This window comes from Hylobates moloch, unplaced genomic scaffold (assembly GCF_009828535.3).
Source record: "Hylobates moloch isolate HMO894 unplaced genomic scaffold, HMol_V3 SCAFFOLD_7, whole genome shotgun sequence".
NCBI classification, from domain to species: Eukaryota; Metazoa; Chordata; class Mammalia; order Primates; family Hylobatidae; genus Hylobates; species Hylobates moloch.
In genome coordinates this window covers 14388274-14408679 of record NW_026652282.1, presented here as the reverse complement: position 1 = coordinate 14408679, position 20406 = coordinate 14388274, and the positions used below count along the sequence as shown (strand labels likewise).

Below are 20406 nucleotides of genomic sequence, written 5' to 3'. Positions count from 1 at the left end.
CACATCCTTATGCCCCTGACAAGAGGAGCCACAGCTTATACTTCTTGAGATTCCTGACAATGCCAGGCATTGTCCCATGTAAATTCTTAAAGGAAATGTGTTTGATTGCTTTTGTTACTTGTTAATGACTCCCTGTATACTTTGGCAGGGAAATGAAATTGGCACAAATAGCTCAAGTGGGGTTTTGCACCAACTATGGGTTTCATTTATCCACAGGATTGCAATAGAAGAAATTTAGATTCAATACAAAGAAGAAATTCTCAATCACAGGGGTCTAGAGAGGGGATGGATGGCATTAGCAAAAGAGGTTAGAGAGAAGGGGTAGAGAGGGGAATGTGGGAAAACAAAGAAAAATTGCAGGGGTGGGGAAAGTGAGTGGGGGAGGGCACAACCTTAGAGAGATAGTACACATTCTAGGGCCTGAGGATATTTTAGAAGAGTCTCTGATTTATAGAAAGCACTGACTCAGGTGCAGTACAAACTTGGTTTTTCAGTAGGAAAAATGTATTAGATAAAGTTGACATGTCCAGCAGCTCTGGGAGTCTGGACCTTCATTCAAACCCACTCACTTGTATTGAGCAGCTACTTTTGCAAAGTTCTGGGCTAGGAACTAGGGGACACACAGAGGGCTAAGACAGGATCCCTGTCATCCAAGTGCTTATGATGTAGTATTCATTTATTCTTTATTTCTTTCAGACATTTATTAAATGTCTATTATGTAGTAGTGAAAGGGCTACAAAGATTAAAATACAGCTCTCTCTCTCTCTCTTTGATATGGTTTGGATGTGTGTCCCTACCCAAATCTCATGTTGAATTGCAATCCCCAATGTTGGAGGTGGGGCCTGGTGGGAGGTGATTGGATCACAGGGGTGGTTTCTCATGGTTTAACACCACCCCCATTGGTGCTGCCATCGCAATAGTGAGTTCTCATGAGATCTGGTTCTTTAAAAGTGTGTGGCACCTCCCCCCAACCCCTCTCAGTTCAGCTCCTGCCATGTAAGAAGCCTGATTCTGCTTTGCTTTCCACCAGGAGTAAAAGCTCCCTGAGGCCTCCCCAGGAATAGATGCTGCCACACTTCCTGTACAGCCTGCAGAACCATAAGCCAATTAAACCTCTTCTCTTTATAAATTACCCAGTCTCAGGTATTTCTTTATAGCACTGTGAGAACAGACTAATTCTTTCTCTGTCTCTCTCTCACACACACACAGTCATTCAAAAAAGTCTAAAAGAACAACAAAAAGCCACTCTTAATCCTGTCACCAAAGGCCACTGTTAGCATGCTAGCATGTTTCCAAGCAGTTTTTTCAAGTACATTTCTAAATAGTTGAGATATAGCATATATACCCTATTGTATACTGCTTTTTAAAAATAAAAGAATTTGGCCAAATGCAGTGGCCAAGGCAGGCAGATCACTTGAACCCAGGAGTTCAAGACCAGCTTGGGCAACACAGCAAAACCCCATCTCTACAGACAACAACAACAACAACAAAACCTCAAAAATTAGCTTGGTGTGGTGGCGTGCGCCTGTAATCCCAGGTACTCTGAGGCGGGAAGATCTCTTGAGCCTGGGAGGTGGAGGCTGCAGTGAGCTGAGATTGTGCTACTGCATTCTAGCTTGGGTGGCAGAGTGAGACCCTGTCTCAAAAATAAAACAAAATAAAAGAATTTTCCTTTGTGAATCAACCTCAATACTTACTAATAGCTGTATAATGTTCTACCATGTGGGTGTACTGTAGTTTATTTACCCATTCTCCCAGCATTGGATTTGGATTAGCTCTCAGTTATAACACAGACCGCAAGGAGCAACTCTCTTTAAAAACCCCTGTCGAGGCCACATTCTCCATGTGATTGTGAGTATGCTATGGGCAAGACTGGAGATTTTGCTCTCCTTAGCATGAACCGGGCTGTCCTTTCCTTGGCCAGTTTGAACAGAGGCTATCAAGACACAGCTAACCCCAGAGTTCAGCTCCCTAATCAAAGGATGGGGAGCAGACTGGCATCTTAGACGTACACATGGCCTAGTGTTTGATATATATATATCAGCAAAGTACATCCTGTTAAAAACACCAGACACTAAGGTGGCAGTCACTTGGCAAGGCTAGAAATTGTACTGTTTAAGCTACCATTCCACAGAGCACACAATAGGCAGAGGATTCATAATTGTTCTTGTCAAAATGTACCATCCTGCCTCAACGATGCTGATGAAAATATTTGTTCTTAAGCAGGAACCATCATTGTATGTGAGGCTGTATGGATACAAACCACACCACTGGGGAACTAAGAAGGCTGCCCTCAAAGGCAGACTTAAATATTAACATAATAGATTAAAATGGAGCTTCCCAAACTCCAGTATGCATAGGAATCACCTGGAGACTTTGTTAAAACAAATTCTACTGCCAGAAATCTTGATGCTGTAGGTCTTGGATGGGATCTGAAAATCTGCATTTCTAACAAGTCCCAGGAGGATGCTGATGTTGCCAGTCAGTGGACCACAGAGGCCAGGTAACAAGGTAGGTATTAGATTGAACCATATTAAATTGGTGATATTCAGCCATCTTGACCTTAAAAACCTATCTCAATAGTTCAGTCTAATAATTAGTTCAACTCCAAGGTCATCTTTACCAGAAGGGTCACTGTGCTCTTAGATAGCAGTAAAGTGCTTGCTTTTCAGCAACCTGTACTGAAAATGACCAGCCCATCACCAAGTCATGAAACATTTGTGCCAGTTTTCAAGGCTTCCATGCCTGAGCTTAAACCAGGGTAGGAGAAATGGGGGCTTGACCCAATCTTTACTTTGTCAGCCTCACACCCCCTGAAGAGACACTGTCAGTGTTACAAGTTTGCAAACAAGTAAAAGTATAGAAAGATAATACTGATCAGAAATAAGGAATTTGCTCTTTCAGGAGAGTGAAACAAATAGTTAAGAAATACTTCCAAGATTATGGGCTTAACAAGGGTTAAAAATAAAACTCCTTGGTGAATGACACAAATCTGTTTCCATTATTTGAGATGAACCAGGTGAGGCTGATTACAGGGAAGACCGTGAGTATCATCCTTTAGTACTCATAGTTTCTTGAAAGCAGGCTGTCTCCATGGGAAAATAGAGAAGAAAGGAGGCAATGCACCCACGAAGATGAGTATGACATGTTAAAATCCCTTCACTCCTGTTCAAACTAAGATGAGATGTCATAAACATGGGTGCCTCTGACATCCCAGGAAAGAAAATGGAGCTGGAGTGGGACAGGCAGGTCAGAAAAAGCATGTGAAAATCACCATTTTATTCAAGAACCACTGCACTCAGCCACTGGATATAAGAAAAAAAAGGATTCTATTTTTCAATATGGCGCATGGAGTCTCTTCTGTCCTCCTGGACAGATGCCCTTGGCTTGGTTAGATTGTGAAGCAGTAAGGTAATTAGCACATGACATCCAATTATATATGCTAATAAATCCCTTCTCCTAGGTAGAGGTTAGTCTCTTAAAATCTACTTAGAGAGCATAAGTGATGATGGAAAATTTTAAAATACTTACAAAAGGCCCCACGTACCACCTCCGCTACACTTACTTAGAATCACTACTTGCTAATTAGTATCTTTGCAGGTAGAAGAGAAGTGATACTCTTTATTGGGCCAACAAAGAAGCTATAAATACATGAGCCTGCAAGCCAAAAGGCATTCTTTTCCGAGGACATTTCCAACCCAAAAGCCTAGATATTTGTAATGAGTTATGTGCTCTCTATAACAGACATAGCTAGATGAGTGGCAAATACTTAACCCATAATGGATTCATTCTGGTGTCAGAAGAGATGGGTTCTCTTGTGACTCAATTAGCTTGAGTCTAGCTGAGTCTGCAGTGGTATCAAGGGAGGTGTCCTACGTTCATCTTGCACATTTGCTGCCTCAGACCTAGAATCAGCCCTTTCTTGAAGAAGCCCTGACTCCTCTCAGAGGGAACAGACTTTAGAGACCACACTCTGCATGGTAGGGGTATTCATGGTTGCTAGGCTGTCATTGGTTCTAGACTTCTTCAGTAGACAGGACTAGAAAATATGTAAGTTTCAGAAGGTGAAAAGAAATCATGAGTTTAAAACATTATTGCCAATTCAAATCTAAGATTACAGGTTTTAATTTAACTTCCTTGATTTTATAATTGATCTCTTTTCTCTTGTGCTGAAAATCTTGATTCCTAATGGCATAATTACTTATTTGAATAGTTGCAAAATGACTACAATAAGACAACTTAATTCAGTTTTAGATTTCTTTTTGTTTTTCATTTGTCATTAGGATATTTTCTACTAGCAATGTACAGTAAAGGGTACTTTCTTTGGAAGTCACATGAAATGATTGAAGGTGTTAAATGCAATGATTGCTAAGGTCCTGTGTATTCCTTTGGGTACATAAAATGAGAAAACTATGAAAGGCTCCTGGCCATCCCATTCAGGCGGATCTAGTTAATAAATAACTAAAATTCATGTAAAGTTCCTGCATTTTAAATTTCCAGTTTATTTGAGAAAAACATAAAGCCTTCCTTCCCTTCACATTCATCTGCTCCACATGTTGCAGTATTTCGAAAACTAGGAGCTCCTCCCCTTCCTTCCTTGACTCGTGAACTCTGCCACTGGCCCTTGCAGGAGCTGGCCTTGCTTTGTTGAGTAACAGCACAGAGAAGCCCACACAGTGATGAGGAGAGCCTTTGATCTCCAGAAGACTTGAAAACTCAAGTCTGGAGGTCTTGGCATTTATCCCAGAGATCAAACACATATGTTGGCACCTGCAGGGAAAAGGGAAATATGAACTGGCCCTTTTGGAATCCAGAGCCTATGATGGAAACTCCACAAGCAATGGCAGAATCTACTAAAGGCCACAGGCCTATCAGAAGCTATGAGTAGCCTCCATGGGGATCTCTCTACCAAGGATTTGGTGAGTAGACCACACACAGGGATCAGACAGCTTCACCCCTGAGTGACTGTGCCTGAGTCCAAATACTAAAAACTAGGTTGAACCCAATGAAATTGACATTTTTGTAGGTCAAAATAGTTGAATATTGGCAATTTCATATGGTTCAACGTTACAGCTCTTAAGTAAGCAAATGAAGAGCCAAAAACTCAATAATCACTCAAGCCAGATAAATGACACCCTATTTCCCCCTCCCAAGTTCAAGGCATTTTGTGCTTCTCTTCTCAGGTTGATTTGAGGCAGACAGAGATGAGGGGAGAAGAGAGAGCAAAGTTATAACGGGCAACTGATTCTAGAGGGTCGCATTAGAGAACAAGTGCCTTGGGCCCCGGTGCTGGCTGGCATGGTGCGGAGGATCATCAGCAAAGCTTGACCCCAATCCCTCCAAGTGTACTGGAGGCCCCAGCTAATCACACTTGGGTCTGGGAAAGGAAACATGTCACCTCTTATTATCTCCAAGGGACTGTGCAGAGGTGCTTTAAAGAGAAAGGAACACCATCAGTGCCGTCAAGCAGTTTATAACCTGGTAGCCGTATTAGACAAATTAGGTGATAATCCAAGGTAGGATCAAGTGTGCTGCCACACAAGTTCAAGAGACATGCTCTCTGGTTAGGGAAGGGGTGCAGGGAAGAGGTAACATTGAAGTAGGAGGAGGGTTAACGGCTGGCTAGGATCGGCAAATGCTGGGAGAGATCAGCATATGCTAAAGCATTAGGTTAAACCATTTGGAATTTCGCTTTTGAGGCAAAAATTTTTTAATATTAGCAATTTCCTGTGATCCAACCTAATATGAAGGTTAGAACGAGTCTGTTGGTATAGGTCCCAGGAGTAGTTCATTGTGGCTTGGCCAGGAGTCATGTGAATCAGAGAGGCGCATGTAGGGAGCTGCTTAGGAAGAAGATGAAGATGGCTTAGTGAGCATGTCCATGAACCACACAGCGGGTTAGGCTCTCGATGTAGCTAATCTTATTTGGTTCCCACAATAAACCCAGGATGAACGTTTCATTATCTCCAACTTACTGTATAGGCACAGAAAGGTTAAGTTGCTTGCTCGAGGGCCGCAAAATGATAAGCCATAGAGGCAGGACTGGAAGCACATACATCTGATTCCAAGGCCCAAGATCTTTCTGCCCCACATCACTTCCCCAGATATTGGTGTGGGGAGACCATGTTCACCCCAGAAAGGAAGACTGAAGTGGTTCAGTGGAGGGCCTTGGTGGTCGGGATGTGGAGCTCAAACTTAACCCTCTTATGTAAAGGGAAGTGTCTTAGTCCCTGGCTCAAAGCAGAGCTCAAGACAAGTTGTTTGAGGATAGAGATGAGCTTTCGTGTGTGTGTGTGTGTGTGTGTGTGTGTGTGTGTGTGTGTTTCATCTTCCAGCTGAGCAATGGTCTAGAACACTGACCTGTGTGTAATAGGTGCTCAAACGTGACTTGAATGGATCTGGCTCAATTCCATAAATGGTTCAACCTGTATATCTTGTGGTCCTTTTTGTCTCCTTTTAATCTATGTCCTTTCTTTTCTTGATCTCTTCTCCCAGACAAATTCTACTCAATACCAAGCTCGAGTTGCACCTCCTTTGTGAAGCCATCCAAGACCTCCCAGGGCCCAGTTGGTTCATTCATTCATTGATCAATGAGTTATTAAGGACTTCCCATGTGCCAACCACTGTGCTAGGCACTGCAATAGAATGGTGGACATGACATGCGCCATTGTCCTTGTCCTTATGGAACTTACTTCGAGGTGGGACAAAAGCCAGTAAGTAAATTGATTGATAAGGAAGAATGTCATTGGTAGTGATAAGCACTCTGATGAACTAAAACAGGGAGATGTGAAAGAGAGTAAGAATAGTGGGAGATGTGGCATTGAGGAAATGACAATGGCAACTTAATGACGAGGAAGGCCTGAGATTCTCAAGTGTAGGCATCGGAGACACCAAGGAGAGGGAGTGAGGGTCCCTGTCCACATGGAGCTGAAAGCTAGTGGAATGACCTCTTCCTGTAGCTCAGAGTGGCCATCTGGCTTCACTGGTCACCAAAGCCATTTCCTCTTCTTTCTGGGCACAAAGCTAAACTATATTTCCCAGCCTCCCTTGCAGTTGGGTGTGCCATATGCTGAGGTCCACCTGGTAGAATGTGAGCAGAAGTGACACACACCACTTCCGGCCTGGCCCATTGAAACCTCCCACACATCCTCTTTCATGTTCTTGATGAAGATGAGTACAGAGACCTTAGAAGTCATCTACTGAAGACAATAGATTCCTAAGATGGAAGGAATCTGCATCCTTCAATTCCAGCTAGGAGAAGAGCTACCCACCAATGAGGCAAACCCATTTTGGACACTATGCAAGTGAATAATAAACCTGAATTTTATTAAGCCACTGAGATGTTGGGGTTTGTTACAGCAGCTAATGGTACACTAATTCACTGAACTCGCTGTATCATTGCTATGAGTACTCATTTGGTCCCTATTTAGCCTAGGACATGGCTTCTATTGTATCATTGTTTGATTATGTGCTTTTCTTTAGTTTCTCCTTCCTGTATGTCCCATCCCTCTCAACTCAGATGGCAAGAGTGCAGTTAGAGGCTCGCCCTTCCAGTGCTTTGGTATCTTACCAGCTCTTACCAGAAGTGGGCTTCTGCTTTCACTGCTCTATCATGTCAATGGATGCTTTTATGTCCCTTTAAGTCATTGGTACTTTTAGGTAAGGGGATGACCAATGTTTTCATCTTTTCCTCTTTTAGTTTGCTGAGAAGACATGATTTCTAGACTACTATTATACAAATGTAATCCTATCACAGTCCCTCCCTAAATGGTGATCAGTTCTGAATCGGGGACCTGGGTTAACAAGACAGGACCACCCATACACTGTTTTAATTGCTTGTTTCCCTGTCAAACTAGATGCTTTTTCCGGGCAAGGAGTATTTATTCTCTATATTTCTGCATCAAGCACAGTGTTGGACACATAGTAGGTACTGCATAAATGCTTGCGCTATGAACTAATAAGGTTGTCTAATGTTGTTAAATACACTGGTGTGCTATAGAAATAATCTGCCAAAGTTTTTGTTCTTCAGAAAACATTGCTAAAGCCACCCCCTCAATTTACAGTCAGTATTAACAAAAGCTTTTCCTTGGAAGCCAGATGCATAGGAGTCAGGCTGAATTAGGAGTTGCTTTGGGGCATCCACAGAAATGAAGATTGTGCGGGAGGGTACACTAAATGGGGCTCTGCTTTTCTGCTGCAGCTCTGCTAAGTGCTGGCTTTTCCCCCCCCCTCTTTTGCTTTTTCTTCTCTAACTCAACCTTCAAATTAGCTCTTGGAATCTGCAGGTGGAGTAACTCTTTGTTCTAACACACCCCTTGCCAAGACTTGCCAGTGAAAGCTGCAAGCACCTGGTTGGCCCAAAGGGTGAGTTTGATTTCTCTTCAGGGCGAATCCTCAGGCAGTGCATGAGGAACTGGGGTGCCTGTGGCCTAGCCCATGCTCAGATGCCTTCCCAGCACCCTCTCAGGAAGTCACCCAACCCAACACCACCTCTGGCCTTCAGGCACCCTCCAGCCCCAGATAGTGACTTTTGTTGCAGAGCTCACTCACTCAGAGACATCCAGGCCAGACCAACTTGGCCAAAGATCATGATCAGAAAAGGAACGGGCTACTCTATAACCTCAAAGAGTAAGGAAGTACTTTTTTGTATGTTTTTGTTTAAGCCCTCAAACCCATGCAGCAATTGGAATAGAGGTGAAATTGCAGATGACACCAACCTGCAAACCGAATGGAATGAGTCAGTGTCATCAGACTAGAGGTCTGTTTTGAACCCATGCAATGGTCCAAGCCACACGTAGGGTCACACTGATTGTTCTAACAATGGATCAACTCCAGACATAAGCATTTTTGACAGAATTTGACATTGCAAAAACAGCTGGCTAATCTGGGCATTCCAGTAACAAATGAGAACCATTAATTATTTCATTACACTTACACAACCCATAAACCAGTCCCCTAACTGGATGTTTCCCAAAAGTTGCCAGTGAATTCAGTTAAATGTGCTGATTCAGTCCTGTGTAGACATAGCACAGACCCCTGTTAGTGGGTGGTTATGAGGCTTCTTCTGTCAGTTCTGTGAGGAATTAAATATCAGGGCAAGAATGTTTACATGAAAAGATAAAGGTATTGAAGAGAAGGCAATTGGAACCTAAACACAACTTGGGAATCTCATTTTATTTAAGAATGAGCTTTGGCCACTCTTCTGACTTTTTGTACTTGCTTTTAAAAGCTGTCAAACCAATAGGTTTGGTGAATACAACATTTATTTGCCTTTTATCCACCCACAGGAAAGTCTGTTCTTTCCAGAACAAAAGCCACTGGGGACAAGTGGCACACAGAGATGCCCAGATCCCATCCCTTTCACCATTGTGTCAGCTTCCCATTGTGTACTTCTGAGTCTTCTTTCAATAGTAGCTATGGGCTCAAGTCCATTCTAGAAACGCCAATGTCCTTTGTGATGGGGTTTTCTGCAAAGCCACAGAGAGCAGGATCTACCGGGGCTGCCCAGGCAAGCTACCTTTTCAGCAACAACACACTGCCAAAGTTTCTTCTTCCTGGGGTGAATTCAAGCCAGGGGCCTGGAGCAGAGCATTCAGGGCCTGAACTATGGGACTAACAGGCCTTTACAGTAACAAGTGAGGATTTGGGGCTTTGGGGTGGGTTGTGTTTACTTGAATAGGTCTCCAAAAGCTCATCTCAAAGTTAATAAAATCCCAGTTGAATATTCCATTTTTAGTGAGGACTCCAAGGTTGTTAGGCCCTTCCTTTGCCACTTGCTTCCCTGAACCGCACTTTCTCCATCACTCTCTCTCCCTACTTCCTTCCTTTGTCCCATTCACATTTCTTTCCCTGTTGTCCTTGGCCCGAGCCCTCTAGTGGATCAAGACTAGGGTGCCCTTTTTTGGATATATTAAATTTCCCAGCCTGCAAAGAAACTCTTGTTGTTGTTGTTTCCATTTGGTATATAGGTCAAAAAATAATAGCTGTTATGGCCATGGCAAGGATGAAATCTTTAAGTCCCCAGAAACATCAGACCAGGAAATTGGAATAATGTTCTTATCCATTCATATTGAAGACCCTACTATGGCTCTCATTGTCCAATGCTTACCTTCGTTCCTGCAACTGATTTCTGCCCTGCTTCTCTCACTCTTTAATGTGCTGAGGGTAATATTGATGTCAACGAGTTTCAGTCTTTCTCTGAATATTCATTCACTCAACAAATAATTACCAAACACCCGCTATCTCTGTCTGAGGCACTGAAAGACATATGAGGTCTCTGTCTTCCTGGAACTTGCTGTCTACTGGGAGAGATAGATGACAAATAAGCATACAGATGTACTGTCAGGTGGCGTAAATTCTATGAAGTCAGAAAGTGGAACAAGGTGATAAAGAGTGATGGGGTTGCTATTTTAGAGAGGATGTTGTGGCAGATGCTTCTTGCCTTGCCAATGTGCCTTCAGCATTCACTTCAACACTCAGAAGGCTGCTTCTCATGATTCCCCAAGACCCTCTGCCTAAGGGTGATTTTTTTTCCCCTCTGACAATGGGAGAATGCTTGGCCCACATGCAGGGCACGCACTGGAGCAGTGACAGATGCCCTCCTCTGTGGTCGAGATAACTCTGAAGTGTGTTCTACACTATCTCCCAGAGTTCCTCAGCAGGACTGAGTCACAGCTACCCACACGGTGGCTGCTTGATAGCACACCTTTCTTAGATCCTTTCCCTTCTCCCTCTCACTTCACCACTCCCCTGCTGTGTTACTTGAGTTCGTCTCTCTGATACACTACTTGTACTCGAATCCTTGTCTCAGGGTCTACTTCTGGGGGAATTCAAACTAAGACAGTAGTTAGGCAAGGCATCTCTGCAAAGGTGACATTTGAGCAGGCTCCTGATCCAGTGAAGGGGCGAGCTGTGTGAAAATGTGTGGTAAGAGAATTCCAAACAGAAAGAACAGCAAGTGCAGAGGACCCAAGGTCAGATCTTGTTTGAATGTTTGAGGAACAGCAAAGCCAGAATACAGGAACAGAAGGAGTAAGGCAAAGGGCATTAGAACAGGTCTTACTTTCCTCATTTCACAGTTACAGTATCTCCTTTAATCCTTTCTTTCATGATTTCCTCCAATATGCTCACTTCTCATTTCTCTGATGGCTCATTTTCTGAGAGTTCTGTCATTTTTTTTGTATTCTTACGTTCACTCTATTTAACTGTACTTACTGTACTTTTGTGTGTGTGTGTGTGTGTGAGACAAGGTCTCACTGTGTCACCCAGGCTAGAGTGCAGTGACGTGATCATAGCTCACTACAGCCTTGACCTCCTGGGCCCGAGCAGTCCTCCCGCCTTAGCCTCCTGAGTAGCTGGGACTACAAGTGTGTGCCAACACCCCTGGCTAATTTTTGTATTTTTTTTTTTTTTTTAGAGAGGTGGGGTTTTGCCATGTTGCCAGGGCTGGTCTCAAACTCCTGGGCTCAAATGATTTGCCTGCCTTGGTCTCCCAAAGGGTTAGGATTATAGGCATGAGCCACCATGCCTGGCCCTTAACTGTACCTTTAAAAAGGAAAAAAAAATGTGAGGCAGAAAGTCTGATGTGTAACCACTGATTGGTGCAGGGGAGCTGGGGGACTGTCCATGACCCTGCTTAGGGAAGCTGCCTCCAGGGGAATGCAGCAGGCTCTATGCATTGTCATTGATGCCCCCTCTCCTTGCCAAATTTAAGAAAGATGAGAGGCTTCTTTTCTCCTTCTCCATGGTTATCCTCCTATCGCCAATACCTTCTCCTGAGAACTCGCCTTAGGCCAAGCTTCATCCCATGTGCTTGGCCTTCATCATCTCTGATGCTCACACCACTCTGAAAACCAAACAATACCTACATCTGGCTGAGGAACACAACCTCCTTCCATCTAGTTTACCCTCCTGCAGCAGATGAGGTCCTTCCCCTCACATCTTTGGCTCCACCTGAGACACCTTGGCAGCATTTTCCAAAGCCACAGAGCCCTCGCCGTGCATTCCAGGCCCTGTGGAGGAAGCTAGTTTGATCCTGAACAGGAGACTCCAGATCACAGAGGATGTGGAGTTCTCTTTAGGCAGCTGGCATGAGCTCAGCACAGATGCCTCCCAAAGCAGGACTGCTTTGCTGACTCCTGGGAGGTTTATCATCAAAACTCCCTGCCTTGACCCATATCCTGCCTCTCTCCATTTGTGCTTCTGGCTGGAGCTACCGCGTAACCAATGGCAGAGTCTATTAGTGCTTCGTTCTGCTCACAGTTCCTCTTGGAGGAGTTGGCTTCTAAAAATTAGTTAGCAATAAGTGAGCCACGAGATTATAAATATTAAAGCCTGAAAGGCAGGCCAGAGAGTCTGAGCTCTATTGGCAGAAGTAATCTGTAATCTGTATGGGGAGTCCTCAATAAGTCCCTTAACATCTCTAGGACTTAGCTTTCTCTCAGGCTGGAAGCAATAGCAAATAGGTTTTAGGGCTCCCTTTTGCTCCTTTCTAACTGTCCTTAGTGTTTACCAGATTTCCATTCCACATCTGTATTTCCCAGCTTTCTCAGCAGTTTGATGGGGGCCAAATGACTCAGTGTTGGCTAATGGGATGTAGGCAGAAGTGATGTACGCCACTTCCAGGCTGGATCCTTAACCAAACTTCCCAAGAGCCTTTGTTCTCTCTCTTCCCCTGCTGCTAGGAGGGTACATGACTTACACCAGACTTTGTGTAAGGAAGGAAGAGAACTTTTATTGTGTTAAAGCACTGAGCTTTGTTGGCTTATCTGTTATCATAGCATAGCCTATCCTATCCTGACAAATCCAGTTTTTTATCCTGCCTGCTCATTCATTCATTCACTCATTCATTCATCCAGTTGTTCATTCATATTTTCAGCTTTCATTCATTCACTTGGTATTAACTAAGTGTTTACTGCATGCTGGCACTAGTACTTTAGCACAGATAAACCTTGGGGTCTTTTCCCAGAGGAGCTGGATGTCCAGGTGAGGAGATGGATATGGGAACAGAGAAAATATTAAGAGTGTGATAAGTTTGTACTAGGTGCATCACACCACATTGTGTACAGAGAAATAAATACTCAGAGGCCTTTCCCTACTCGGTCCTAGCTCCATTCTTTATCAAACTTGTAGGCAGTGCTTACTACTGCATACTGCACCATTCTAAAAGAGTTGCATTTACCTCTACCCTTCTCCTTTCACCAATCCATCATTCCAAATCATTTCCCTCAATACCATTTCTGCAGGCCGTGCCCCTGTTTGAAAATAATATAGGGGTTTTTCATTTCCTACATAAGATCTAAACTCCTCAATTTGGCACTGATCTGGCTCAAAAGTATCTTTCTATCATCGTTTTCCTCTTCTTCTTTACCCAAAACTTCCACTACAACCAGATGGGGATAATCCATATTAAACAACCCACACCATTGGTAATCCCACACCCCATGTCTTTTCTCACACCATTCTTTCCCCAGGACTCCCCTCCTTGTCTAGCCAATCTCTTCTCTTCAAAGTCCTACTTCAAGTGATATGTTTGGTTTTTCTGCCTACTCTAGCCTACAGTATTGATACATTTAACAACTTAGATGAAACGGAAAATTCCTTGAAAAACTTAGCAAGGGACACAGGAGAAATAGAAAATACAAATAGTCCTGTAAATTCTAAAGAAATGGAATTCTTAATAAAAACCACAAGGAAAATTCCAGACCCAGATGGCTTCACCAGTGAATTCTATCAAACATTTAGGGAAGAAATAATACCAATTTACATAGATTTTTCTAGAAAATAGAGGAGGAGAGAACACTTCCCAACTCATTGTATGAAGTCTATATAATCCTAATATGGAAACCTGATGACAGGCATCTTTGAAAAATCTATAGCTAATATACTTAATGGTGAAACGTTGATTTCCCTTAAGATTGGGAAGAATTTTAAAAAACACTCTCACCAGTGTAATAAGACAAAAAGATAAAAAAGAATACTGTCATTATTTAGACAACATGATTGTGTAGGTTAAAAACCCTATGGAATCTACAAAAAAACTGCTAGAACTAAAGAGTGATTTTAGAAAAGTCACTGTATACAAAAAGGTCAATATATAAAAATCAATCGCGTTTATATATTTATATATACATACATATAAATATAATTGATTGTATAGATTTATATATTATTATATATAAACTAGTAATGAAAAATTAGAGAATGAAATAAAAAGAATACCATTTATGATAGCATCACAAATATCAAATACAAAGGACAAACAAATCTAACAGAAAATATACAAGTCCCCTACACTAAAATCTGCAAACTTTGCTAAGAGAAATTAAAGAAGACCTATATGATCAAAAGCTATAGCATATCCAGGGCCTGAAGATACAACATTGTTAAAAATGTCCATGCTCTCCAAATCCATCTATATATTCAAATGAATGCCAATCAAAATCATACCATGCTTTTTTGAAGAAATTGACAAGCTGATTCTAAAATGTATATGAAAATGCACAGGTTCTAGAATAGCTAAAACAATCTTGACAGAGAACAAATTTGGAGGGTTTTTACTATCTGATTTCAAGACTTACTATAAATCTACAGAGGTCAAGACAGTGTGGTTTTGGCAAGAAAGTAGACATATAGATCAATGAAGCAGCACAGAGAATTCAGAAATAGACCCACACATACACAGTTGAACTGATTGTTTGAAAAAGGCGTTAAGTCAATTCCATGGGAGAAAGGAAGGAGTTTTCTGGTTTTCTTTTTACAAATGGTTCTGGAACAACTAAATATACATATGGGGAAAAATGAATTTTGACCCTACCTTACTCCATACACAACCAGTAATTAGAGAAGGACCATAGACCTAAACATAAAAGCTAGAACCATAAAACTCCTAGAAGAAAATGTATGAAATAATATTCATGAACTTGAGGGAAGCAGATTGTTCTGACAGTGCCCAAAAGAGGCTAGTCATAAAAGAAAACATTGATAAATTGGACTTCGTCGAAATTAAAAATGTCTGCTTATCAAGAGAACACTATTAAAAAACAGGCAAGGTAAGGACTGGGAGTAAATATTTGCAATACAAATATCTAACAAAGAACTTTTACTCAGTGTATATGAAGAGCTACTACAAATAAAAAATATCAATAATGAAAAGACAAAAGAATTAAAAACGAGAAAAAGGCTTAATTAGACACCTCACAAGATATATGAATGTCTACTAAGCACGTGAAAAGGTGTTCAACATTATTTGTCATCACAGAAATGCAAATGAAAACCATAATGAGATACCATTTCATATCCACTAGAATGGCTCCTGACATACTAAGTATTGATGAGGATGCAGAACAACTAGAACTCTGATACGTTGGTGATGAGAGTGCAACATGATACAATTTTTGAAGAATCTCTGCCGGTTTCTTATAAAACTAAACAACATACGTTTACCCTATAACTAAGCAATTTCACTCCTAGATATTTACCAAAAAGAAACGAAAAATGTAAATCCACGAAGATTTGTACAAGAATATTCTTAGAAGCTTTATTCATAATATCCCCAAACTGGAAACAGCCTAAGTCAATGAATAAAGTATGGTATATTCTTACAATGGATTACTGCTTAGCAATAAAAAAGAATAAACTACTGATACATACAACAGCATGGATAAATTTCAAAAATACCATGCTGAATGAAAAAGGCTGGACATTTTTTAAAGTCATACTTATGATTCAATTTAATAGAAGCTCTTGAACAGGTGAATCTAATCTATATGATAGAAATCAGAATAATGGTTGCCAAAAGGTGTGGGACAGAGACTGGAAAGGAGTACTGAAGACATTTTGGGATGATGGAAATGCATTATATCTTGTTTTGGGAGGTTGTTACATGGATGTATATGTCAAAGCTCATTGAACTTAACACTTAAGACTTATGCATAACTCAACTGTATGTAAATTATATCTCACTTAACAAAAAATATTACTCCTTCCCTCCCCCCACGCCACGAAATGACATGTTGGATGCTACTGTGTTGTATCATTATTTATTATTTCCATGCATGGTTATCCATTTTAAACTTTCTTAGATTCCTCAAGCAGAGCCTGCACAATACTAGGGAGTCCACATTTGTTGAATGAATGAATGAATGAATGAATAATAATCAGAGTAAAATGGAAAGGAAAAGTAAAGTCAAAATATAACATCATACCAATTTCTACTGTTTCTATTTTCCTGGGAATCAACACCATTGCAAACACAGGTCTCTATTCCCAATGAAAAACAATAACCCAATATCTAAGACATTTTGCTTTTATTTACAATAAAAGAGGAAGCAAGGAAATAAGAGAAAGCTTTTTGTCTCCTAGATTTTGAGGTAACACCACATTATTATTACTGTATTTCTTAACTGTGGTGAGATAGACCAAAAGACATCTGATGAATCACCTTTTCATTCATAAAACCCTGCTTATATCTTTCATCACTTTTATCCTGCTAGAATAATAGCAGAGAAACAGTACTTGATGGGCCTGCATTATCAGACGCTATTGGAAAGGTCTAGATAAGAGCGCTGAACCACCTATTAGTATTCTGCATGCAAACCCTTCTCTGTAACCCAGAGTCATCCGTATCCTGGCAACCCTCAAAATTTCATTCTCATTGAATTGCTAGATCTTTATCAAAATATAATTATAGCCTTAATTTGAAAGATAAATTTTGATTGCCAGTGCCATGCCCAAAGGAAGAAATAATCAGGTGGGAGAGCACTTAGGCACAATTGTTAACCATATAATCAATGTCATGAATCATCCATCCCCTAAAAAAACACAAAATACAACTTTGGGGGATGTTGTAAGGGGTAGTATGAGGAGGGGAAAATCCTAGAGGCATCAGACTTACTTGTGACCCTGGTACATTATGTTTGCTTAACTTCTCATGCTGTCACTTAAGTGCTTGTCATGTCTTCTCAATTGGAAGTTTGGGGAAGGCCCAGGCTGGATGTCCCACTTCTGTGTGTGCCCACAGTGGCCCAGCCTGTAGTAGGAAGTAGCCCAATCTATAACCCCTCCTTCACTTGACCTCCAGGAAAGTTCCCTGGAAGTAAGCTCTGAGACAGAAATTGGGGTGTGGGAAGCATATCAGGAAATGTTCTCTGGGGCAACACCTGTGGAGGAAGTGGATTAAGCAGGGCTGGGCAGAGCGAGAAGTTGGGCTAGGAGAGTCACAACAAAGGCTCAGCCCATCCCATGGGGAGCTCTAGAGCTGGGATGGCCCTATAGAATTGTCCTGAGTTGAGGCAAGGTGGGTGGGCCTTTATACTACTGTATTGACCATTCATCAGATGAGTGCTCCCCTTGGAAGGAGTGTGACCTTAGACGGGGTGACTTTCTTCAGGGAAGGACAATTCCCAAAGAGGGATGCAGCTGCGAGCTGTCAGCCACCGCGCCTAGCTCTGGCAAATGAGTGCTTGTGGAATAAGTGCTTGAGCCCTGATGAAGAGGGGTAGACAGTGAAGTCAAAGTAGCCACTGCACCCTCACTGACTACAGTGACTCAGAAGCCTGGGGAAAATAATCTGAAATGGAGTCCCAATGGATTGAACCCACTAGCCCGTTTCTGCAGGAGAGCAGCTCTACCTCCTGAGGCAGGCAGGGACTCCTGCTGTGCATGCTGAATCCCCTCGGAATGTGTGACTTGCCAGAGGAAAGTAAATGGAGATTAGAAATATTCCTGTCTTCAAGAGGGGAACATCACACACTGGGGCCTGTCGGGGGGCGGGGGGCAAGGGGAGGGATAGCATTAGGAGAAATACCTAATGTATGCGGGGCTTACAACCTAGATGATGGGTTGATGGGTGCAGCAAACCACTATGGCACATGTATGCCTATGTAACAAACCTGCACGTTCTGCACATGTGTCCCAGAACTTAAAAGTATAATAAAAGGAAAAAATAAATACTCCTATCTTCTCATCCAGTTGGTATGCTCCTGCCTTTTCAGAAACTATCCTTAGTTTATGTCTGAGGATAGGTATTGATACCTTTTTAAAAATAGATACCTTTGAGACAGTATGGCAGCGGCAAGAGAGCAGAAGTCACACACTTCTGTTTCCCTTCTCTTTGGGCAGTCACATCTACAGCCTCGATGCTTCCATAGGGCATAAATGATTTGTTAGTTTCAGGATGAAGAAAGAATCAAGCATCTATTAATATAATAGTCTTGCTCCATTGGAGCAAAAGGAATGGATTTTATTTAACCTACATTTTAATGTACCGTCAACTCCTCCTGAGATCTTTGGGAATCCTCAAATTTGTAAATACAGAAGCTTCAGACTTTACCTTTGTGGATGTCTGTTTCCACGTCTCCTGTTATTTATGCCCTTGGTTAATTCCCTTACCTGGGGTTTGGGCTGGGCCTGTGACTTGCCTCATTCTGTTGGTAAAACAAGACACAGGCCCAACCTAAGAAAACCTGGAAGCTCCTGCCTTTGCATCCTTGGGCACTCTGAGTTGCCAGGTAAGAAATCCAGTTACCCTGCTGGAGCGATCACATGGAAAGACCACTGGGAAAGACTATGTGGAGAGGGAGAATCCCTGAGACTACCCAGAAAGAGACATAAGCACAGCCAGCCCAGTGACCCAGCTGGACCTTGCCTGCAGGTGACATACCATCTGACCAACCACCAGCAAGACTAGCAGAGCTGTCAAGTTGAGCTTATCCCAGATTGCAGAATTTTGAACCAATAGATTGGCTTGTATCTTAAGCCAGTAAATTTTGGGGGTGGTTTCTCCTGCAACAATAGATAAACAACCACAAAAAGCAGTTTCCTCCAGAGTTAAGTGACTATGATGGCCTTGCCTGCCCCTACCAAGTCAACCGCCTCTTAATCTTGCACCAAAGGTTACGGTTGACCACGGCTGCTTTTCACAAAGAAACAGACATTTTTATTACTTCACAGTGGTAACGGACTACACAGTAGTGTCTATCCCAAAAATCTTGAAAGAAAAAAAAAAGCTTCGGCCAGGCGCGGTGGCTCACGCTTGTAATCCCAGCACTTTGGGAGGCCGAGGCGGGTGGATCACGAGGTCAGGAGATCGAGACCACAAAATACAAAAAAAATTAGCCGGGGTGGTGGGGGGCCTGTAGTCCCGATATCGAGAGGTGAGGCAGAGAATGGTTGAGCCGGGGGGTAGCTAAGTAGCTCAATCCTGTGTATCCATTTTATATGCTTGAGGCTCAAAGACATGCCTCAGCAAATTTACAAATGACTCCCCTCATGGATCTTCAAGGTCACTCACTTAAAAAGGAAATTAAAAGTGTCCCAATTGGACATCCCAGAAAGGGCTTGAGAAGGAGTCTACCAGATCAGAAAGGTAGTATAGTAAAATAATCCAGGGTTGGATTCTGGAGCCATAGTGCCCAGGATCGAATCCCAAATTTGTCACTTGTTTGCCATAAAACCTTGGGCAAGTTATTTATTCTCTCTGTGCCTCAGTTTCTTCATCTATAAAATGGGGATAATAATAACCTCTACCTCCTAGGGTTATTGTGAGGATTAAATGAGCTACATATGTGCAGGGCATAGATTAGTGTCTGGTTATTCTTTGCCTGATTATAAGTGATTATACAGTAAGAACCAGAAGAAGATCATACATGGATTTTAAATCATATGAAGTCATTTTTAATGACTACACATTATGAAAGCATGTCAGCTTTCAGAAACAATATTCTATATAACTGTTTTCATAAGAGGGCAGGGTCAACATAGCATGGTAGAAGGAGCACTGAGCCAAGAGAAGGGGATCTAGGTATGATTTCAGCCCTGCTATAAACCAGCTGTGTTATATGGGGAAAGTTATCTATAAATTGAGGAAAATGATAATGACCTTGCCTACAGAGGTTGGACCAGATGGTCCCTGTAGGAGCCTTTTATGTTGCTACCTCTTTCCAAATCCCTTTGAGACAGGAAAGAGGAGGTGGAATTACCACCATTTTTAAGATGGAGATCTGTATTTGCCATATGACTTGTCCAGAGCCAAACTCCAATCTCAAAGTAGAGCTTAAAAAGGGCCCTTCCATGCCAGAGAGTGTACTGCCATAGCACAAACTGCACACAGACTAGATTTCCCAGTCCCCTTGCAGTTAGATGTGGCCATGTGATTGAGTTCTGGCCATGGAATGTGGGTGGGAGTGAGAGGTGCTACTTCCAGGATAATCTTCCATGTTCTTGTTTTCCCTTCTCCTGGCTGGATGCAGAAGACCCAGCAGGGGCTTCAAGGCCCTAGGGAATGGTAGATTCATAAGAAGAGAAGAGACTAGGTTCCTTATAATCACAAGCCACAAAGCTGGTTTGACATTATGTAAGAAATAAACTGCTATTGTGTTAAACCCTGAAATTTAGGGCTCACCTATT

The 20406-nt window shown here is 42.2% G+C and overlaps 1 protein-coding gene and 1 long non-coding RNA gene across 3 annotated transcripts in view; one reads left to right on the top strand and one right to left on the bottom strand.

The window, feature by feature from the left end:
* LOC131383919 (uncharacterized) overlaps positions 1 to 7274 on the top strand; it is a 64555-nt gene extending 57281 nt beyond the window's left edge. The window contains exons 4-6 of the long non-coding RNA XR_009214325.1: positions 2419 to 2511; positions 4777 to 4919; positions 6496 to 7274. This is a non-coding gene — a long non-coding RNA (uncharacterized LOC131383919). The remainder of the gene's footprint in view (positions 1 to 2418; positions 2512 to 4776; positions 4920 to 6495) is intronic.
* The window catches only part of NHS (NHS actin remodeling regulator), a 366882-nt gene that overhangs the window by 56467 nt on the left and 290009 nt on the right, over positions 1 to 20406 (bottom strand). The gene's annotated exons all lie outside the window — the stretch shown is intronic.